Source organism: Callithrix jacchus, chromosome 14, assembly GCF_049354715.1.
Source record: "Callithrix jacchus isolate 240 chromosome 14, calJac240_pri, whole genome shotgun sequence".
NCBI lineage: Eukaryota > Metazoa > Chordata > Mammalia > Primates > Cebidae > Callithrix > Callithrix jacchus.
The window spans coordinates 14,872,037-14,891,851 of NC_133515.1; the positions used below are offsets into that span (position 1 = coordinate 14,872,037).

The 19,815-nt window shown below is 41.2% G+C and overlaps 1 long non-coding RNA gene across 24 annotated transcripts in view; it reads right to left on the reverse strand.

Moving 5' to 3' along the window:
* The window catches only part of LOC103787793 (uncharacterized), a 118,815-nt gene that overhangs the window by 68,010 nt on the left and 30,990 nt on the right, over positions 1-19,815 (reverse strand). For 5 of the 24 annotated variants that reach the window (XR_013526367.1, XR_013526352.1, XR_013526353.1 and 2 more), the window contains exons 2-9: positions 17,399-17,563; positions 16,662-16,742; positions 12,714-14,380; positions 10,264-10,339; positions 9,918-10,179; positions 9,614-9,711; positions 1,755-5,221; positions 916-1,064 (exon numbers count right to left, since the gene is read on the reverse strand). This is a non-coding gene — a long non-coding RNA (uncharacterized LOC103787793). Of the gene's footprint in view, positions 1-915; positions 1,065-1,754; positions 5,222-9,613; positions 9,716-9,917; positions 10,180-10,263; positions 10,340-12,713; positions 14,381-16,661; positions 16,757-17,398; positions 17,564-19,815 lie in introns of all 24 variants that reach the window. The other 19 variants (XR_013526366.1, XR_013526369.1, XR_013526370.1 and 16 more) reach the window with 15 other exon arrangements.

Below are 19,815 nucleotides of genomic sequence, written 5' to 3' on the forward strand. Positions count from 1 at the left end.
GGCGAATGCATGCTAAGCCAATGAAGCTCCCACATTTGTGAATGGCAGAGATTGGCCAGAATACTACAGGAGCTTGCTTCCCTTACATACATGACTCCAGGAGGCCTGGTTGCTGAGCAGAAACACAGAGGCCCAGCCATCCGTACCAACTGTGTGCTACCCAGCTTTTTCAGGTACTCCAGCATGGTCAGTTCCAGGCTCGGTCCAACTGCAGAAATTCAAGGTACCTCCACCCCCTTGAGCTCCACATTAATTCTGGCTCCCACCTGGTGTGGCAGAAAGTCTGACCTGCTGAGCCCATATCTTTATCTGCAAAATGAAGATACTAATGCCTACCTCACAGGGCTGTGTGGAGATGAGCGATGATGAATGCCTGCCCACCCAGGCCTTTTTAGTCTTTTAGAGGACTTGGACTGGACCAAGCAGCACAGAATCCAAATCAGTGCTGACTGCTAGACATGTGAAAGGTAACATTCTCACCTGGGTAAATCTGCCTCCAGAAGCAGCTCCAGAAGTTGGCTTTTTGCGGGGAAGGGTTAGCAGTAGGCAGACTTGGCTGAGAATCCTTCCCAGGCTGGCATGGCTGATTGGTACCAAACTGTGGGAATCACCTACTGACCTCAATTCAGCATAAAACTGAATGTTGATATGCCCTGATGTGGGGTGGCATTTTCATCTCTCACCTACATTGATAGCATCTGCAAACAGATTGAGTCTTGGGGGCTCTTTGGGTACCTTTAAGACTATGTGCTTCTATACAGGCATCTATATCCCAGTATAAAAGAGCATTTTAATCAACACTAAGAGTAGTACAACTAATAATAATGTGTTTGTCAAAAATAAATAAAATAAAATGAAATCCGTCTCCAGCAACATCCATAAAGCCAAAGTCCTTTGGGTTTGAACAGACCATACCTGAAGTTCTGGTGCATTCTGTAAGCTGCCTTGGAAGCTGAGGAGAAGAAAAACTGCAGCCTGTCCAGAGGAGGGCCTGCTGTGGCCACCAGTCACAAAAAGAAAACTCCTCCACAAAGCCGCGTTGGAAAAAATAGGGAGTGTTTTGCCTGGTTTAAAAAAAAAAAAGATAAAAACAATCTTCATATATTTGGAGAGAGCTTTTATGTATAAGAATGAGCTTTATTTTATGTACATGAAGAAGGAACGCTACATCTGTAATCCCGACACTTTGGGAGGCTAAGATGGGTGGGTCACTTGAGGTCAGGAGTTTGTGACCAGCCTTGTCAACATGGTGAAACCCCATCTCTACTAAAAATAGAAAAATTAGCCTGGCATGGTGGTGTGTGCTGGCAATCCTAGCTACTAGGCAAGCTGAGGCAAGAGAATCACTTGAGCACGGGAAGCAGAGGTTGCAGTGAGCCGAGATTGCATCACTGCACTCCAGCCTGGGTGACAAAGCAAGACTCTGCCTCAAAAACAAAAAAAAAAGAAGGAAAACTGGAGCCAATGATAGACATACAGGAAGACAGGTTTTTGCTCCAGTGGGAGACACAGCAGCCCTGAGGAGCAGCAGAATCCTTCAAGACTGTAGGATGGGAGCCTGTTAAAGACATCATCTCCCACAGCTTTGTGAGTTGTGATGCCAACTAAGGAGACCATATCTCAGAACCCCCTGCCAGCTACCTCTCTGGTGCCAACTCAGCCACACTGCCCAGGACCTTTGTCCAGTTGTTCACCAGAGCTGCCTGACAATAGACTTTATAGTGCATGACCCATTAAAGCCTCTCCTTGGGTACCTTTCCTGGCTTCTCTCCTTCCACCCTGAGGCTTCTCTGTTGCCCCTGAAGCATGAGACATTCCAGCAAAACTCAGTGCACAGCCATGCTCAACCCAGAAGTAAGAGGAGGAAATAAAGGAGGATTAATAACCCACGGCAAAATCCACTTACCAATCAATCAGAGGTTGAAACTGGCAAATAAATTATTTTCCCTTCCTCCCTTACCCTCCACCCAATCAGTTTGTCCTGAGATTTAGTCCCTTATGCTCTGGGAGGATGGATATTTCTTTGAGGGCCCATGTTTAGCTTACCACAGTCCCAGGTGATGGAGCAATCAGCTACATGTCATTTGATGACAGCTACGTGTCATCAAATACATCAATAACACACCCTTGTATTTGCTCCTTGCATTTCAGCCACATTGCCCTTTCTTCCAAACTACTACTACTCTGGGATGAAACTCTCCATGAAAAGGGTAGTACATGAGATTTTCCTCAAGCTCTACTTTCTGGAAAACCCAGGGTAATATATGTAAGCCATTAAGAACAGTGCACACAGTAATGACAGTCACAGTAATAGTGGTAATACAGTACAGTTTTCAAAGAGGTTTAACTTTCTTCCACAGCACTGCTTAATCACTAAAAAACGGACTTACACACTGAGGGAATGGAGGCCATCTATTGCAGTGGAATTTTACACTTTGCTGAAAGATCTATTTCCCCTCTACAAAACATTGCCAACGTGATGACAATTTTTTTCAGTAGAATACCTGCTAAGTGAATAGAATTAGAAAAAGAAGTGTGTTCCACAGCAAATGGAAGAAAATTCACTCTGTTAGAAGAAAGTTAAATACATTTGTTGACAAATTCCTTACAGACAAAATGTCTTATCTGTGGCAGCACTACGAATACACCTTTTGCGTGATGAAACAAATTATGTTTCTTAAAACAGCAGTGTCCTGGGTCCTAGGAATATCTGAAGAGTATCATACTGCAAGGATGAATCACAGAATTGATACTATCACCTCCAAATTCAGTCAGTGAGGCTGTGACTGCCTTTGGAGGGGCAAATGAGGAGAATAAGGCAGAACTTTCTACTTGCTCCTCTCAGAGGTCTTTGCAGGTGACAACTGTATAATGGAAGATTCTGGAAGGTTGTTTTTTTCACTAGGCAATTTCATTGGCACCTTTGTTTTAGAGAATCATGGGACTTTTAGGTTCACCAATAAATCTGAAGAGAGCAAACGATATGGTTTAGCTATGTCCACCCCCAAGTCTGATCTTAAATTGTTTTTCTCATAATCCCCATGTAGGAGAGACATGTGGTGGGAGGCAACTGGCCCCCCCTTAATGGGAGCAGTTATCCTCATGCTGTTTTCATGACAGTGAGTGAGTTCTCATGAGCTCTCATGGTTTTATAAGGGGATTTTCCCCCTTTGCTCAGCACTTCGCTCTCCTGCCACCACGTGAAGAACACGCCTGCTTCCCCTTCCACCATGGTTGTGAGTTTCCTTAGGTTTCCCCAGCCCTGCAGAACTGTGAGTCAATTAAACCTCTTTCCTTTATAAATTACCAAGTCTCAGGTATTTCTTCACAGCGGCATGAGAACAAACTCATACAACAAGTATCCAGTGACACTGAATATAAGGAAAATATTGGCAAACTTTCCCTACTAAATGGGCAAATATCAAAATCGGAGATTTTTAAGAACTCTACTTCTTTTACTATGACAAGGCAAATCCAGTAATTTGGTGGAACCTGCTTCCTCCAGGGATCATCTCATCTCAAAAATGACAAGACACATTGTACAATAAATATAATCTGAATGAAGAACTGTATTGAACATGGTAAAATAAGCCTATATCTGGCACACCCATGTTTAATATATGTCATTTCGCTGGGTAATTCATATTTGAAATTTCTTTGATATAGATTCACTTGGACTTCATGTACAAAATCTTAGCTTTCACATCTCCCAAGTCTAGATCATTTTCATCTTTTAGATGCTAGGACAATCTGCTATCAACATTTCAGTATCTCTCTTCCTCTTTCCTTTCACAGTATGTGCACTCAAGAGACATGCACACACACACAATATAAAACAAGGTGTCAGGCAATATTTTACAGAACAGCAGGATTGCTCTCCCTCTCAAAGTTCATCTACTCTCTCTTTCTCCATAGCACAAAGAAAAGCCAACTCTTTGTACAGCACAGGAAAAATCAGAAGAATAATCTATGGATTTCTGGAGGATGCCAGCCACAGGAGTCTAAGAATAAAAACAGAGTTGCAACTCATCTTTTTACAGTCATCACTTTCCCTGGAAAATTTCAACTCTTTTTCTAGCTCATACAAGGCTCCTAAATGATGTTAAATAGCAGATGAATGAATGAACCAATGAACTAAAGGACTGAACATTTCTGAAACTAGAAAGACACATGATGTAAAGAAGCATTATGGTATACTAGAAAGAGTAGTGATTTAAATCCAGGAGATGTGATTTCCAGCTGTTCTACTGGCTTACTATTTGATCTTGGACATGCTACCTAAATCTCATTTTCCAACATGCCAAATAGGGATGATATTTTATTAAAAAGTTTTATAGATAGCATCTATACCACAAACAGTACCTATATGGTTTAGAAAACACTTGGATTCACATTCTCTCATTTGATCCTCCCAACCACCAAATGATGGGAAAGGATGCTCATCTTTTGTCCTTGAGGCAGAAGTCCACAATGTTGACCACAATGCCTTGATATAGTTAATAAAGGTGCACTCCAAGCTAGAAGTTCCCAACATGTGTACACCTTCTTCTCCAGAGAGCAGGCAGAGAAAAAGATGGCCATAATCAGTGATATACTCCCAAGACAAAGGGCAGAATCTTATCTCTAACCATGACTTCTCACCTTAAATCATTCCTGCTCCCTGCCATCCATATGCCTGCTCTGAATACTCATAAAATTCACTCAGAGCCAAAGGCCCTGAGCGTTTCTTCAAATGAGTACTACATAAAAATACCTACACATTTATTTCTCAGTATGGAGTAGGTATTGAGTAAATGAACGATGAACTGCATGGAGAACATCAGGAGTTGGCAACCTTTTCCTGTCAAAAGCCAGAAAGTAAGTATCTTAGACTTAGTAGGCCGTATAGTCTCTTTCACAACTTCTCCGTGTTATGGCATGAAAGTAGATAATACAGAAGCAAATGGGTGTATCTGTGAGCCAATAAAACTTTATTTACAAAAGCAAGCAACAGGTCAGACCTAGCCTGGTTGGGCCTTGTTTTCCAACCCTTAGACTGCATTCACTTTGAGAAAAGTCTTGTCAAAAGCATCATTTTAGCCCTTTCTTTTAGAGGCAGGGTCCTGACAATGCTTGATTAACACACACACCCAGGCACTTTGTCTCTCTTCCTCCGTTGTCCTTTGATAAACACCAACTGGCAGAGGGGACATGGAGCATTTTTCCTTCAATTGCAGTGATTCTGAAAGACAAAGCCGGGGCAGATTAAAACCAGACCCGAGGTCTTTAGGCCATGCTTGGCATATCAAGTGCCCCTCTTCAAATTGTACTGAGCTAGCTGTATACCTTCATAAAGAAAATAGAACTATTCTTTCACTTAATAGTCTTTTAGTGAGGGTATGGGGCCAGGTTTACGAAAGCCCTTATAAAATGCCGGCTGAAAGGAAATAATGCTCCTTGGCACCACAGAATCTTTTTCATGTGAAGCTACATGATCACTTTTCATTTTGTTTCTCAAGCACTCCATGGCACCCATCCATGTATTAGGCTAATAACTGCATGAATCTAGTTAAAAGGAGCCAAGCAATTATTTTAATTAGAAGAGAACAAAAATAATGCTCCTGGCTTCTGTTTTAAGGGGCAAGAAGGAAGTAGTCAGGGTTCAAAAAGATCCCACAAAATATTTTTGTGAAAGGAAAAATAATTAAGGCCAAATTTAGAATGTACTTGCAATAAATGGGCCAAATAAAATGAATGGCATCACTGTGCAGCTAGAACCCATTCATAGATAAGAGCCCCAGAAAGTCCGTTTCTATGTGACACCATTTTGAGGGTATAGCCAATTTTACAAAGTGAAAGTGAATGTCTAGCAGAGACTTAATGATCCTTGTGAATCTCTCACATGATTTCCTAAAGAGTGTCTGTGTAAACTCTTTTATTAATAAGAGATGGGGGAAGGATGCTGGTCAATTTGCTTTTCAGGCAGAACTTTTTTTTTTTTTTTTTCATTTAAATTCTTAAATTGCTCAAATTTGTTTCTCTGGAAAAATTTATCTTCACAGCAAATCCTTGTTGCTAATCCATTCTGTAAAAAGTGGATTCCACAATAAGAGGATTTTCATCAGCTAGACTGAACTCAGTTATACAGAAAGAGATTGTATCTACAGCTCTTCCTGAGCTTTTGCCTTCCTGCCTCCCCTCTGGTCATGGCATTTTGACCACTTTATTCCATCTCAGCCTTCCAAAAAGAAATGAAATGAAGCTCAAAATAGTCAACTAATCACCATTCTTCCTTCTGTTTGGATCTATCATTGTTTATTAAGCACCTGTTATCTACCAGCAAACAGGAAGTTATGGGTATACATAGGTGACTAAGACCCAGATCCTGCCTGCAAAGAGATCACAGTCCAGTCCAACAGAGACACGTGCAGAAGGGAGAGTCAAGCAGCCCAGCTGGGTAGAGGGCAAGGTTACCTGGCCTGAGCTGACTGTTAAAGAATGGATTATCCAGAAGGATATGGATAGTCTATTCCAGGGAGAAAGGTCAACACAGGCAAAAGGCAAAGACTGGAGTGAGACAAGAGAGCAGACTGGAGAGCTGAGCAAGAGAGCTGCTCACCTCTTGAATGTTGGTGTCCTTCTAAAACTCATGATGGAACCAAATACCTGATGGGATCATACTAAGAGGTAGTGCCTTTGGGAAGTGATTCAGTCATGGCGGCTCCACCCTCATGAGTAATATTGGTGCCCTTATAAAAAAGGTTCCAAGGGGCTTCCTTGCCCCTTCCACCACGTAAGAATGCAGCAACAAGGTGCCATCTATGAAGCCCTACCAGACACTGAATCTGCCAAAACCTGGATCTTGGACTTCTTAGCCTCCAGAACTACCAGTGATATATTTCTATTGTTTATAAATCACCCAGTCTAAGGTATTTTGTAAAGCAACCTGAATGGACTAAGACACCAGATCATACAAGAACCTGCACCACGTTGATAAACCTGGACTTCATCTTGCAGAGCAATAGAGAAATTGCCTGGTTTTCAGCAAAGGACTAATGTGGTTAGCTTTCTGTTTCAGAATCAGCACCTGCATGGCTGAAAAGAAGATGAAATGGAGAACAGTATCCCACAGATGCCATTGCCCAGGCAAGAGGTGATAAGGCCTTGAACTGGGACAATACTAAGTAGGAAAGGAGAGCCAGGATGAGGATGAGATGCGTGCTACTGAAGGATATTTTAAAAATAAAAATTTAAAAGTCTGTGGAGCAGTGACTGATGAGGTCAAAAGTCAGAGATAAAATTAGCTTCAAAGATTCTTGGTGAGGATCAGATGTTTTATCTGAACGCTTGTCATATGTCCAAAAAGGTTTCTCAAATGATGAGCCTTGATTATGAGTTCCAGGACTGCGATGCACTAACAAATTTCAGCCTTGGGCACATGAACATACTGCTGAGTGCCATATGGAAACTCTTAGAAGATAGTCGAATTCCTATTTACTTTCCCACGCAAAACTCACACAAAATCAGCTTCCTGCTAAAAGTCTAAGTTAAAACACACAGAAACATGGAAAGAAAAAAAAACGGTAGTGAGTACTTACTCAGAATAAACTACATATATGTTTAATTACTATATGAGATTAGACTCACTTCTTTTTTTTTTCAAGACGGAGTCTTGCTCTGTCACCAGGCTGGAGTGCAGTGGCGCAATCTGGACGCACTGCATCTTGCCTCCTGGGTTCAAGCAATTCTCCTGCCTCAGCCTCCCAAGTAGCTGGGACTACAGGCACGCGCCACCATGCCCAGCTAATTTTTGTATCTTAATAGTGATGGGGTTTCACCATGTTGGCCAGGATGGTCTCGATCTCTTGACCTCATGATCCACCCGCCTCAGCCTCCCAAAGTGCTGGGATTACAGGCATGAGCCACCGTGCCCGGCCTCATTTATGATTTAATTTCCAAAAGACTGTACACTTCTCAACTTGTTTTATGAGCCAGTGGAACCTTGATAACACATCTGACAAAAATATTACAATAAAAGAAAGTTACAGGTAAATTCTATTCATAAACATTTCTATAAAAATTATTTTTAAAAATACAACCAAAGCACATACATAAGATAAGTAACACATCACAACCAAGTTAAATTTAATCCAGAAATGCCAGATTGGTTTAGCATTCAAAAACCCATTGCATAACTCACCACACTAACAGAACTGAAAAGTCATACGATCATTCTATAAAGAAGTGGTTACTTAATTTATGATAAAAGTGTCCCTGCAGAGCATCAAAGAAAAGAAATGTTTTACATTAATCATGAAAGGTAAGTAGATGTGGAGTAAAGAACCAAACTTGATTCCAACCTCACACCATATACAAAAATCAATGCCATGTAGATTGTAGATCTAATTGTCAAAGGTGAAACAACACATCTTACAAAAGATAATATGAAAGAATATTATCATGGCTTTGAGATAAGCAAAGCTCTCCTAAATAGGACACTTAGAAAGTGTTAACCATAAGGAAAAATAGACTATATTAGCATTAACATTAAAATTGGCTGGGCACAGTGGCTTATGCCTGTAATCCCAGCACTTTGGGAGGTTGAGTTAGGAGGATCACTTAGGCCCAGGAGTTCAAGAACAGCGTGGGCAACACAGCAAAACCCTATCTCTACAAAAATGAAAATACAAAATTAGATAGGCATGATAGTGCATGCCTGTAGTCCCAGCTACTCAGGAGGCTGAGGTGAGAGGATCACTTGAGCCCTGGGGATTGAGGCTGCAGTGAGCCATGAACAAGCCACGGCCTTATCAATAGTGCGAGATTATTTCAAAAAGCAAAACCAAACACAAAAATTAAAATCTTCTATTCATTAAAAAGCACCATAAAGAGAGTGAAAAGTCAATCTTAGAGTGCTACATGTTTTTAACATATATAACCAAAAAGCTATATCCAGAATACATATCTCCTACCAATAATGAGAAAAGATGAAAACTCCAATAGAAAAAACAGATTTAATATGACCATTTACAAAAGAGAATATCTAAATAGCCAATATACATGAAAAAGATGCTCAATGTACTAATAATCCAGGAAAATGGAATTAAAACCACAATGAGACTCTATACATACCACCAAAATGACCAAAATCAAAAAGACTGAGAATGCCAAGTGCTAGCTAGCAGGGATGTAGAGCATCACCCACTGCTGGTAAGAGTGGAAAATGACACAATCTCTTTGGAAAACTGTTTGGCATTGGCATTATTTATTAAAGTTGAGCATAATCATGCCCTACAATTTGGTAACTTCCCCTTTAGTCTATTTATACACTAACCATAATGCGTATACACAAGCACAGAAGATGTGCACAAGAAAGCTTCCAGGAGAACTCTCTGAAAATAGCCTAAAACTCAAAACAACTCAAATGCTAACCAAGAACAAAATGGATAAACTGCTGGGCACAGTGGTGCATGCCTATAATCCTAGCACTTTGGGAGGCCAAAGAAAGCAGATCACCTAAGTCCAGGAGTTTGAGACCAGCCTGAGCAACATGACAAAATCCTGTCTCTACAAAAAAAAAAACCAAAAAAAAATTAGCCGGGCATGGGGGCAGGAGCCTGTAGTCCCAACTAACCTGGGTCTGATGTGGGAGGATCACTTGAGCCAAGGGGATTAAAGCTGCAGTGAGCCAAGATCATGCAACTGCACTCCACCCTCGGTGACAGAGAGGCCCTGTCTCAAAATAAATACATAAATAATAAATTGTGCTATATTACTGATAGAAGGGAAGAAAATAAAACAAAGAAAATATGCTACTAGTTTACCCAACAACATATAGGTCACAAAAATAATGTTGAGAGAATGAAGATAGACAAAAGAACACCTATCCATGTTTAATGTTCTTATCACAATAAAGATGAAATTTTAAAAATACCTACCATATGATTCCATTTATATGAAGTTCAAAAGAAGCAAAGCAAAGGTATGGTGTCAGGAGTCAGGCCAGTGGTTATCTTTGAGGGGAAAGGGGCCTTCAGGAGTGTTGGCCACATTCTCCTTCTTGTCCTGGGAGGCGGTCAAAGCATATGGCCACTCCAGATTAATTTATGGAGTGACACACTCCTGATATTTGCAGTCTTCCATATGTGGAACCCCAAGAAAGCTTCCATTTAAAAGTTTCAAATGTTGATTTCCATTTTCCTTGAAGTAAAGGGAATAAAAAAATATAGAATGTCTTCATAACAATCAACCAATTTTTAATTTGCTAACCAAGCTCGCTCTTACCTGTGTTCGGTTTGCTCCCCTGATGTCAGCTACAGAGCAGGAAACAGGAAAAATCACGCATATGATTTTCATGCAGCTGGAGGAAGAAGAAGAAGAAGAGAATGCCTTCCCTGTGAGGGAGAATGAATGAAACTGGGACCCTCTGCAATTTAGCTAAGAGTTGAGTAATGCATAGAGAGGAGAAAGAAAAGAGAGAGAGAAAGAGAGAGAGAGAGAGAGAGAGAGAGAGAGAGAGATGGAGCTGAAGGTCCAATGTATAAAATAATGACAATAATGACGAGCCTGCTGGAGGCTCATATATTTCTAGCCTTGCATAAAATGGGATCAAAAGGTAACAAATTTAGTCTGGCTATAAGAAATACTTTTTTTTAAAATGAAATGTATATTAACCTGTAGCCAACAGTTTAGTAAAATCCAACTCATCCCATACTCCCCTCACCAAAAAAATTCATTATTTATAGCAGCCAAACCAGCAACATTGACAAATATTGTATTACAAAGACTCCCCTGCTTCCAGGCAAAAACTGATCACCAGCTGGGGTCAGGAAGAAAATTTTCCCTTTGGTGTAGTATTTCATGGCTCTGTTATCTAATATTGAACAACTCTCCTGGGCTGAGTAGCATTTGCACCTCCATTCACCGGCCTGGCTCTGGGATCCAGGATGCGATATTGAAACAGGCTATTGTTTTAATCCCTGGATGGCAACATCTTGTGTTTCCAAAAGGTAAATACAATGACTATAATCAAAACTGTTCCTAACGCTACTGTTTTTATATCAACAATCTACAAATATATGGAATAACTCAATATATGTGAGAAATAAACAGAAGGCATGCCTACACTGAGGTAATTCAAAAGACGGCTCTATAATTTACCAGCTTGAATTTCAATTGTTGCATTTTTAGGTATGAAACATTATAAAAAAAGAGAGATATTATTCATCAAAGTGATTGTCCTGTGCGCTTGTATACCTTATATAATTTATTTTTTTCGGGGCTTTTTACTTCAAAGAAATCACTAGCTAATGACATTTCAGACTTTAGAAATTTTTTCTGATAGCACATTGGAATTCCCTCAGGGACAGAATTGTGAATAAGTGGATTTTTTTAAAGATCATTAACAGATATTACAAACCAATTCAAACTGAGCATTTTCTTTGCAAATTACCTTTAACTTTTAAAGCCATTGGAAAAAAAAAGACAGTGAGTGATTTAATTTACTTAACCTGTCTACAAATCACAGCTCTGCGCTCCATTGGCGATTGCATTTTCAACCAAAAAAAAAAAGTCTCTAACTATCTCTAATAGAGATATTTTTCTAAATTATCACGCCGGATGAGTGATATTTCCAAAGAAAGTAATGTTTATTTTTTTTTCATTTAGCAAGTTGCCCTGGAATTGAGAATGTTTATTCTATTGATATATTTAAAATAAAAACACAGCCCAATACTGTCTATATCTGTTGCTTACTTAAAACTCTCCAGCAATTAGCAGGTTTATCATCCCCAGAGCAAATAGATGGTAGAGCTTTGGTGGTAGATTGTGGGTTTTTTTGAGGGGAGGAGAGTGCTCTTTTATTTAATGATCAAACTATAGTTTCTGGGTTAAAGGGCTAATATTTGGGGTGAGAAGCACCTTTATTCCTCACATACATCAGGCCTGATTCTTACTGGCATCAACACCCCGTTGTGTGCGTTTTCCATTCAAAGAGCACCCATGGACTTCAAAGAGAGTCACCTGCAAGGATGGGATGTGTGGAGTCCTGACAAGTCCCAGATCAGGCCCAGAGCTGGAAGAAACCATGCCAAGAGTACCTCACGCTGGCACCCCCCTAAACCATGTCACAAAATTAAAGGGTATCCCCTGCCTATGCCATCCCACAGCACTCGTGGGAAACATCCTCAGGCTTGCCAAGCACTGCTCTGACTTTGAAGGCCACTAACTTATATATATTTGATGAGTAGAGCTCCATTTATAGGAAAGTATATTAATAGAATATTCTTTGAGAATGGTGCCCAGCGCAGACTTTAAAAGGCTCATTGTTGAGGTACCAGAGGTTTCCTTTTTCCCCTTTTAAAGTGCAAAGTCAACTTACTATACACCAAACAAAAGAACTGCACATCCCTTTGGATGTCCCATCAACAGCAAATGGTAGGAGTCTATTCTGAAAGATGTTCTATTTGTGGAATGATTAATTAAATGATTAAGAGTAAAGGGGAAGAGAAACTAATCTTTCTTGAGTGTTTCTTATGTGCCAGGTATTTTAATTCTTCTCTTTTAATCCTCACCAATATATTATGAGGTATATGGTATTATCCCCCATTTAAAAGGTGATAAAAATGGGCTTTAGTGAGATCACAAAAATTGTCCACTCCAAAGTCCCATGACAGCAAGTGAAAAGCAGGTGGAACCCAGCCCTCCACATCTCCAAATCCTGTTTGTCTCTTTACCTCACACTAACTCCTCGTTCTCTGCTGATTTCAAATGCCAAGTTCACATCTTAACGGCAGCTGCCATTTTTCTAAATGGCGAGAACTCACAGACTGTGGGTTCTTTCAGTTCAAGCTCAGACAAGAGAAACTGTATTCCAAATGCTGATGATTAAGTGGCAAAGGTATCGTTTTGCTCCAAAGAATTGCCAGTGGAATCCTGTCAGGAAACATAGAATGGAAGGTGGTTGAAGGTCTACGCCAGCTAGTCTGAATGTCACACACGTGGCCCCAAATGTGGACACATCTAAATGAATGTCACATGATAAGGGGTGAGCCTAGTGATCACAGTAGACTCCCTTGGAAACAAGTTCAAGGAGGAAGCTGGGCTTCAGGATGGCAGGGGACCAAGTTGCTCATTGGTAGACAGATACCACATCCAGAATCATTACAGACACAAATATTTCAGCATAGGGACAGGGAGAGAAAGCCAAAACTTCCATTAATCTTTTTGGCCCCTGCCCCAACCTCAGGACTTCAGAATCCTAAGTTTAGGATGTGGACACCCAGTGGGCACAGAGTGGGACTGGGGAGGTCGAGTCTCCCGTCCACCTGCTGAACAGACATCAACCAAGGGCTCAACAGCGTGGAAGTGGTAAGGGGTATGGACAGTCTATCAGGGCCACCCCTAAGCTGCTTCCTGCTTACCACAAACTCCTCCAACAAAGGCCTCTGAAGCCACTGGTCGGAGCCCAAATGATTCTGAACGTGGCCACCATTTGTCTTGGGCTCACAGAAAGCTCGCCAGAACATAGTCACTTGTTCCAGAGACCTTGCCAAGTCTTTTCCCTTCTCCCAGGCTCTGCATTCTTATTTTCAAAGTGGAGACAATATGAATACCTGCTCAGCCCAGCATGCCGTGTGATGACAAAGGGGACATTGGTTTGAGAAAGCACTTTGGGAAGTCCAGGCAGCGGGAGGGCATCTCAACCTGCTTCCCTCTAGCTGCAGGCATGTGACTAAACACCAGACCCTATTCTCCCTACTGTAGCTTGGTCTTGCAGCAAAAACAAATCTAAATGGAAGTGACTTTTTATATAATAGAAGTCAAAACCAAGGTTTAAAAATAAAATAAAATGGAATGTTTCTGAATATGCAGCATCCATACACTCTGTATTTATTTTTCGCTCATTCGGCACATTTGTATTAGGCGCTAAGTGGAGGCAGAGGTGCTCCATCATTGTGTTGGATTTCTGAGCACACTACTTAGCCTTTGCACTTGGGAGAGAGTCAAACTCCTGAACAGGAAGCCATCCTCTGGCAACCACCTGACCCAGCAGCCCAGCTTATGGCTCTGCAGATGCACAGGACATGCACCAGGCCCACCTCCTGGGCCTCCTTCATCCCGCTATTCACCTGTCAGCCCCTCCACTTCAGCCTTGACTCTCCTGAAATGTTCTCTGCTCAGAAGGACCTGCCAGAGAGTGGCTCTAGTCCAAAGCAGTCCCAGCCCTGATCTTCACCCTCATGCCTAGTGGGTTTTCTATGGAGCCATCATTGCCACGTGTGGTGACACTCTGTTGGTCTGGGATCTCTTGTACCATCTGTCTCCTCAGCTTGACTGTGATCTTCAGGAGAGCAGAGGTCACCTCAGCCTTGTTGCTGCACTTCAAGCCCCAGCACAGTACCTGGCCAATGAAGGACACAGGAAACAGAGTTTTGCCTCAAAGCAGCTCACCTTCTATATAGCAACATAAAACCCCATCCAGTCCTGCAACAGCAGCCCTTGAGCTGAAGAAGAAAGGTTTTGCCCTCCTCCACCAAGCCCACATTCTTTCTTTCTTTTTGTTTTTGTTTTTGAGACAGAGTCTCATTCTGTCACTCAGGCTGGAGTGCAAAGGTGCAATCTTGGCTCATTTCAATCTTTGCCTCCCGGATTCAAGGGCTTCTCCTCCCTCAGCCTCTCAAGGAGCTGGGATTTCAGGCACACACTGCCATGCCCAGCTAATTTTTGTATTTTTAGGAGAGGTAGGGTTTTACCATGTTGGCCAGGCTGGTCTCAAACTCTTGTCCTCAGGTGATCTGCCCGCCTCAGCCTCCCAAAGTGCTGGGATTATAGGCATGAGCCACCGCACCTGGTTCCAAGCTCAAATTCCTTCCCCTGCAATTAATCAGTGCCTCCCCTCTGCAAGGTAGTCAACCTCGCCTGATCTGACAGGAAGACCTGTGTTTGCTCCCAGCCCACGGAAATGTCCCACCTGCTGGTCAGGGTTCTTCCTGCCAAGGAGGTACGGCTTCCCCTTGTCACCTGAGTGTCCCCTTATCTAAGTGTAAGATGGTGATAAGCCTGGTGCCCTGAGAAACCCAGGTGTGACTGTCAGATGGTCCCTGGAACTCCCCTGCCAGAGTGAGCCTGGGCTCCAATGATGGCCTAGAACTTTAGCTCCCATTACCTCATGAATTCCCCACCCTGTGTGTTGCGGAGTGGATGATGGCAAGCAACACTCACCGCATAGTTTATATTCCTTTAATTTTTCTGTTTTCAACTAGAAAAGTAATATGTACTTACTGTAACAAACAAGACAATACTTCTAAAAGGTGAATAAAAGCAAATATAATTATTTCTCCCTATCCCACTGAATTACCACTATTTCAAGAATACCAAGGGCATGCATGCATATGCCTATATCCATGTATAATATATAAAGAATAAGCAGACTGTGATGTCTCACACCTGTAATCCCTGCATTTTGGGAGGCCAAGGCAGGTGGATCACCTGATAATATGAGGTCAGGAGTTCGAGACCAACCTAGCCAGCATGGTGAAACCTTGTCTCTGCTAAAAATACAAAAATTAGCCAGGCATGGTGGCATGCACCTATAATCCCAGCTACTTGGAAGGCTGAGGCAGGAAAATTGCTTGAATCCGGGAGGCAGAGGTTACAGTGAGCTGAGTTCATGTCCCTGCACTCCATCCTGGGCAACAGAGCAAGACTCCACCTCAAATAATAATAATAAAATAAAATACATAAATACATATCTAATACGTTATATAGCATATATATTATATATACTACACATATCTCATATATCATTTTACATAAGTGGGATCATATATTTGCCAGGGAAATTTCAGTGCTATATTTTGTCTTTATCGAATTACCTATTTTGCATGCCCTCCAGGGACTCATTGGAAAGCGCAGGCATCCTGTGGCCATGGGACCACACTTGACTTCAGTGGCACTGTTTCCCTGTCTGTTTTTGAACACACCTGCTATGCTGGTGACACTGGTTACACTGGCCTACTGGTGAGTCTTCAGAGAAGTGGCACTGCCATTTTTTTCTCTTCTCCACTGGTGGTTTTGGGACATCTGAGATGTCTCCTGCTCCCACTCAGTCTCTTTTATTTTCTGCAGTTCCTCTCACCTGTCTTGTTCCCTGCTCTTTCTCATTGGCTCTCATTTCCAGCTGCCAGTCCCTGTATTGCTTCTGACTTTGTCTATTTACAGAGACCTTCCCAAAGTCACAAATCTCTTGGCAAAAGGCCTCTTTCCCTTTCTATACAGGTGCCTCTCCTGTCCCTCCTCCAACAAATCTTACCCAAGCCCTCACCCAGTACTCAGCTCATTTGTTAGTAGAGACCATTCTTCCTGATCCTTCCCCTAACAGGTCACACATTTGATCAATACATTTGTGTACTGCTTTGTAGATTTCAAACATATTCAAAGAGATTCCTTCAACAAATTCTTAGAACAGCCCTATGAAACAGAAAGGGGTAAGTATACTGCCTTCCCAAATATATAGGTCTTAAAGGACATTTATTGACAATTTCAAAGAAGACATTAAAATTACCAGACTTTTTAAAACCTCAGTTTCACTATTAGTAAAAGAAATGCAAAATATAAGAACACTGATATACTTTTTGCCTGTGAAATAATTAGAAACTATTTAAAAGAATGATAATACTCACTGTTTGGCAAAAGAGGAGAGTGGTGGTGTGCCAGATTTTTGCAAGTAGGAATGACAATGGGTGGCCCTCTTCAATTAATACCTTGTCAACACATACTAAATTAGAAAACCATGGCACCAGGCAATTTCTCTTATAGAAATTTATCCCAAAGAAATAAAGTTATGTAAAACATTTTAGCTACAAGTATATTTTAATATGCAACTGATTAAGATGAAGTACAGTCATGCAATGAAATGCTCTAAAAAATTTTTAATGATAATGTGGAAGATATATAATATCATGCAAAGCATTTTAATATAATGAATAAAAATATTACATAATGACACATACTGTCAAGAGTTCCGTATATATAATAGATAGATAGATAGATAGATAGATAGATAGATAGATAGATATGAATATAGGTATCATGCACTCCAAAATGGCAAGGAAGGTTATCTCTAAGAGATAGCATTACAAGTGATTTATATTTTCTAAATTTTGTTCTTCTCTACTTTCTAAGTCATTTTCAATAATCACATACACTTTGTAAAAAAAAAACACAAGAAAATTATGACATTAAAAAATTATCCTCATCTAAATTGAACGAGTTCTACATTTGGTTCTTTAATCTGCTCACTCATTCATCCAACACATATTTATTCAACTCCTACTATACACAAAGCACTCTGGTAGGTGAAAGGGGTATAGTGATTAAAATTTTTTAAAAATTAAAAAAAAAAGAACTGGCGTCTGACCTGGAAAAGGGGTTCTTGGTAACTGAAAGAAGCCAGCGGAGCTCATTGGGCATTAGTCTTCCCTAAATCGAAGAAATGGCCTCAGAGGATATCAGCGCATCCAGTCATGGTTGGGAGACATTTGGCATTGGAACAGGACCTGAAAAAGTGGTTTCTGAGGGAGGGCTGGGAGTGGAAAATGGAGAGAATACATGAGAATGAGAATCACCCTCACTCTGAGTGCTCCCAGCTACTATGCCTCCTGGCAGCTGGAGACAAATGGTTGGAGTGGCCTGGCAATGACAGAAATGGTCCCGTGGGTTGCATACTTCAATGTTAATCAGAAAGCCCAAAATGATTCCTATTTTAGATAAGTGACTAGTGAAAATTCAATAAAATTCAACAAAATACAACAAAATGCAGTCCCTCTGAGTCTGCATTTTCAATAAGCATTCAGCCTCCTACTGTCATTAGATGGCACTCCCCTTTAACTGGGAGGATTGAAATCTCCCACACACATCAATCAATTTTCCCAGCAAGGAAGCCACCCCCAGTAAGTGTGGCACTTGGCACAGTCTGCAAGAAGTCCTTACAGCCTCTAGGGTACCATTTTGTTACCCCATAGGATCATTGTCATATTCCAAATTAACTCAAGTCATCTGCTTTGAGTTGTTTTTACCATAAATGGTAAAAAAATTTTGTTGATTCTTTCCCAGAAGGCCATTTGTGACCAGTGGCCATTTGGAGATCTGACTGGGGCTTGGAGGGGGACCACAATGAATGAAGCAGCCCTCTTGAGGACTGAACCCATGACCTCATTAGCACAAGGTTCTAATCAACAGAGCCACCAGGCACATACCTCATTTAAGACACTGAGGCAGTAATTTGCTAAATGTTAATTCTTAGATTAACTACAGATGAGTAGAGTTCCTGGGGGAAAAAAATGAGAGAGATTTGTTCATTCTTGAAGGGAAATTTAGGTCATCAGTTTTTGATCCCTTTGGTTAGTTTTATGGTATAATTCCAGAATTTTAAGATGATGTCCATCTGGGTCTATACCTCCATGATTTTTAAAAATCAATACCTTGGTCAGGAGACTTTCAAAGAAAATGCAAATCGTGCCACTTCTGTACTCTCAAAACACCACACCATGATCTTCGATGGATACCTCTACAGTTTGTACCTCATGCACAACACAGGTGGCAAAATAAAGAAATGAGATTCATATCTGAGTCAGAGATGGTCCACCCAGATCAGGAAGGGCTGGACTCCATTACCACTACCCCTCAAAATCTTAAGTCCTATGGATGAAAGATCCCCCTCCACGGGGAAGGGGAGCCCCAACCTCCAGACCTTTCTCAAGGCATGCAGGAACCCAACCCACTCGTCTTCTTACCTTATCCCCCAGCCAGTCCCTGAGAAGCCAGTTTAACAAACAGCAAATATGGCTTGAAACAAAGTTTTAACACTGACTTGATATCTCATGCTCATATTACGTTTCTATGAATATTCCACTGACTTTTCAACTCCGAAGAAAAGTTTCCGCTGCAAGGCTACATTTAACATTCAGACTATTTCAACTTCAGTTGCTCCCACCCCAACAGTGATCTTTGAAACTGATATGGTCCTGAAAGAAGCCAGAATAACTTTGTAGAAATGTTAATAATAATGGGCTAGGTTCCCAGTCTTTCTTTGTAATCTTGTGGAAGAAGCTCTGTGAGAAAGTACCCTGGGAATTGAATTGAGCGTGTGCCCACACTAGCTTTTCCACGGAAAGCCTGCTTGAAATGCATGGTTGTTTTGCAGGAGCATTTCTACCAAGTGGAGGAGAATGGGAATGGAGCCTTGCATTTGTCACCTTTCATCCCAAGAGTTTTAAGATCACAGTGAAATACCCGGGCTGCTGCCTGTTGTAACAGAGGTCCCCTGTATTTGGTGGCAAGACCCAGTCGTGAATGTCAGGAGTATACCATTCTGCCACTGCTGGTTAGGGGCCAGTGGGAAAGCTAGGTATCCTCTCTGAGTTGTCAATTTCCTACCTCCAAAGTGATGGTAATTGTAGTTACAAAATAGGGTTTCTGTATCCACACAAAATAATGGACATTTAGCTTATTATCTGGAACACAGCACTTAGTAAGCACTCATTAAAACTTAACTATTTCTGTTGCTACTATCTGCCTCCTGAGCCATAGCCATGTCAGTGCAATGGTTTGCATTCCAAATATCCCTTCCTTTGTAAATCCAAAATGAAAATTAAATAGGCACTACAGTTGTACATCTACGAAGAAGATTCTAATGGTAAGCTGAATACCAGCAAGCTTTAATAGTATGCTCTGATCGGAGTAGCTAAGAGGGAGTAACCTAAAATGAAAATAGCTAGCAAGCCCTGATTTCTAAGTAATGCCTCAAAAAATGTTTTCTTATGAAATGCATTGTAA